A 4,068-nucleotide genomic window follows, 5' to 3' on the forward strand; every position below is an offset into this window, starting at 1 on the left:
TGTGTGAAAAAAGAAAGTCATACCGGTTTGGAGGAGCATGGGGGCGAGTAAATTACGACAGAATTTTCATTTTCGGGTGAATGAGCCCTTTAGAGAACAAGCTGCTTGGTGAGAGAGGGCTCTATTGTTCCAAATAAAGTATTTTCAACCATCAAGACCAAAGCTGTTTCCGTGGATGAATATCACTGCAACCAGTTAATTAAGGTTAAAAAATCAACACTACAAACTTTAATTGGTTATGGATAACTTTGTTAAATGAAGTGAACTGTGCTAGTGCATACTGCAAATCCTTTGAGAATACACATTTAGGAAACTTTAATAACCTATTTGAGGCACAAGTGAATGTACTTTTTAGTAAAATGCTTACCATGACTTTCTGAGGAGGTAACTAGAACAATAACTACATGCTGTGATTTTATTTGAAGTGATGATGTTAAATTGACTTTAGAAGAGTGCCAGAGAGTTCCTGTACCCCAAACACATTTCCCTTTATCTCAAGCTTTTCAGTTTGCGTCTAGGCCAGTGATATGTCTGATCATGATATCAGTCATACATTTATTCATCAAGGATGCATCGAATTGATCTAAAGTGACAGTACAAAATATTTATTTTTCAAATCACTGCAGTTGTTTTGATTTTCTTTTAAATCATGCAAAAATGTAGCAAACTTTCCACAGAAATATTCAATGTTTGCCCATTGAATGTTTTTTCTTGAGTGCCAAAGCAGCATATTAGAATGATTTCTGAAGGATCATGTGACTGAAGACTGGAGTGATAATGCTAAAAATTCAGCTTTTCCATCACAGGAATAAATTACATTTTAAAATATATTCAAACCGAAAACAGTTATTTTAAATTGCAATAATATTTCATAATATTAGGTTTACTGTATTTTTTCATCAAATGGAAAAATGTATTACTGACCCCAAACTTTTTTGAACAATATCTATTCTATATCTTCCAATGTGCTTAGTTTCATCATCCACTATTTTCTGCTATTGTCATGTCAAGATTCTGGCTAATTTGAACACCTTATGTGCCCCCTCTTGCTATCTGCACCTGGATCAGTTAAGAGCACCTCAGTAGACCATCACATTCCTGCTAATTCTTTGATGAATCGGAGCAATTGTGGACTTTTACGGCCGCTGGAATGAGCTCTGTGCACGGGCAGGACAGAAGGGGGCAACCAACCACTCATAAACAAGCCTCTCTCTGACAGATCGGCCAATTCACTCAAACGCAGCGGCACCATTAACGGCTCTTGTAAAACCACTGGTGACCTTTAAATACATCTCCATGCCGAAGGTAAGGCCGCCATCTGCACTCTATTATATAGATGCGACAGGAGTCTGATTTATCTTGAGAGTATTGTGTTCGTCTTACTTTAAAGTTCTGTTGTTTTGGGCAGAGGTGAATGCGCTTTGTTTTACGATAAAGGAAAAATATGTTGTTCTGGACGTCGTGAATGGGGCATTTGGTTTTATCCATAATGTCTTGGGAATTGGATGAGGTATAGCAGTATAGATCACTGTATTTTCATCAAATGGAAAAATGTATTACTGACCCCAAACTTTTTTGAACAATATCTATTCTATATCTTCCAATGTGCTTAGTTTCATCATCCACTATTTTCTGCTATTGTCATGTCAAGATTCCGGGTAATTTGAACACCTTATGTGCCCCCTCTTGCTATCTGCACCTGGATCAGTTAAGAGCACCTCAGTAGACCGTCACATTCCTGCTAATTCTTTGATGAATCGGAGCAATTGTGGACTTTTTACGGCCGCTGGAATGAGCTCTGTGCACGGGCAGGACAGAAGGGGGCAACCAACCACTCATAAACAAGCCTCTCTCTGACAGATCGGCCAATTCACTCAAACGCAGCGGCACCATTAACGGCTCTTGTAAAACCACTGGTGACCTTTAAATACATCTCCATGCCGAAGGTAAGGCCGCCATCTGCACTCTATTATATAGATGCGACAGGAGTCTGATTTATCTTGAGAGTATTGTGTTCGTCTTACTTTAAAGTTCTGTTGTTTTGGGCAGAGGTGAATGCGCTTTGTTTTACGATAAAGGAAAAATATGTTGTTCTGGACGTCGTGAATGGGGCATTTGGTTTTATCCATAATGTCTTGGGAATTGGATGAGGTATAGCAGCATAGATCACTGTATTTTTCATTTTTGCCATTGAAAATATTGAGTTCCTCTACTCAGTTGCTAGCAGGGCTACACCTACAGACTTTATCTGGGTGTTTATTGAAATAGTCAGTATGACAAGTGTAAATGGCTGTTGTAGGGGAGTCAGTCTCCTAGGAAATAAGAAGACTGCAGCGCTCTCACTTCACCCATAAACGCCAGTGTGTTTTGTGCCATTACTGCATAGCAGGAGGGAGCCGCGGTGTTTGATTCACCCTCAGCATTTCTGCTCTCTGTTACACTTTACCAGAGCCCATAAAGTCAAACACAAAGAGACACAGAAGCAGTACTTCTGTCTCCTCATATCACCAAACTGGCAAATCACAGTGACAAGAGTTGGGGAGAAGGCAGGATAAGCCAATTACAGGTGGCTGGGCCGGCAAACCTACCCTAGAGAGCGCTGTGGAGATTAAAGAAAATAAAAGTTGCTTTCGTTCTCGAAATGCTCTTTCTGTCATTCACTTATCTTCTGTTTTTCCGTTCATCCCGGATAACAAAATTAGCTAAATGATTTGGATAGAGGCGGCTTCAATGATGGCGACCCCGTGCCAATGTTCTTTTGGGTTATCCATCAAATCTAGAAGCTTTTTCGGTGATGTGGGCCTTTTTCCCTTTAGGAGCCAATCAGAAGGTCTATTTTTAGCCAGCGCTAACACTGCGGCCTTCTAAGTGGCAGATGGTATTTGGGGGGGAGTGGGGTGCAATTTACAGTAAACAGATTCTTTATCCTTGGCAGGTCATGGGGAGTGCTAGAACACTGCAGCCATTTAATAATGGAGCATTCCTGCAAATATAGGCCTGAGGAGTCTTGGGAAACGTTTCAACATCTCAATGCTCATATTATCCGCAATTGAAAGCATAATGTGTTTTGTCTAGGTAGAACATTTACACATATGAGCCATGAGCCATGTACGCTGCCAGAAGAGTCGTTCCTCCTTAAATTTTGACAAAAGTCAGGTGGAATTTGAATGCAACTTTAAAGCATTCAAAGAGTTACTTTATTAAAACCGTTTGGGGTCGGTAATTTTTTTAATGTTTTTGTAAGTGTCCTGTGCTCACCAAGGCTGCATTTATTTGATCAAATATACAGTAAAAACAGTAATATTGTGAAATGTGACCCTGGACCACAAAACCAGTCATAAGGGTCAATTTTGTGAAATTGATATTTATACATCATCTGAAAGCTGTCTAAATAAGCTTTCCATTGATATATGGTTTGTTAGGATAGGACAATATTTGGCCGAGATACAACTATTTGAAAATCTGGAATCTGAGGAGGCAAAAAAATCAAAATACTGAGAAAATCGCATTTAAAGTTTTCCAAATTAAGTTCTTAGCAATGCATATTACTAATCAAAAATTAAGTTTTAATATATTTATGGTAAGAAATTTACAAAATATCTTCATGGAACATGATCTTTATTTAATGTACTAATGATTTTTGGCATAAAACAAACATCGATAATTTTGACCCATACAATGTTTTTTTGGCTATTGCTAAAAATATACCCCAGCGACTTAAGACTGGTTTTGTGGTCCAGGGTCACAAATATTATTACAATTTTAAGTAACTGTTTTGTAGTGTAATTTATTTTAGATGTTACTCCAGTCTTAGAAATATGCTGATTTGGTGTTCAAGAAATATTTATTATTTGTTGAATATTTATTGTTGAAAACAGTTGTGTTGCCTAATATTTTTGTGGATTTTTACCCAACTTGAGCATTTTCCCAGTGCTCGGTTTTTGCTCATTTATTTGAAACAGAATTCTTTTGTAACATTATAAATGTCTTTACTGTCACTTTTGATCAGTTCAATGCATCCCTGCTTAATACGTTCTTAAAACACACACACACACACACACACACACA

The sequence above is a fragment of the Sinocyclocheilus grahami genome, unplaced genomic scaffold (genome assembly GCF_001515645.1).
Source record: "Sinocyclocheilus grahami isolate Dianchi unplaced genomic scaffold, SAMN03320097.WGS_v1.1 scaffold1060.1, whole genome shotgun sequence".
Taxonomy (NCBI): domain Eukaryota; kingdom Metazoa; phylum Chordata; class Actinopteri; order Cypriniformes; family Cyprinidae; genus Sinocyclocheilus; species Sinocyclocheilus grahami.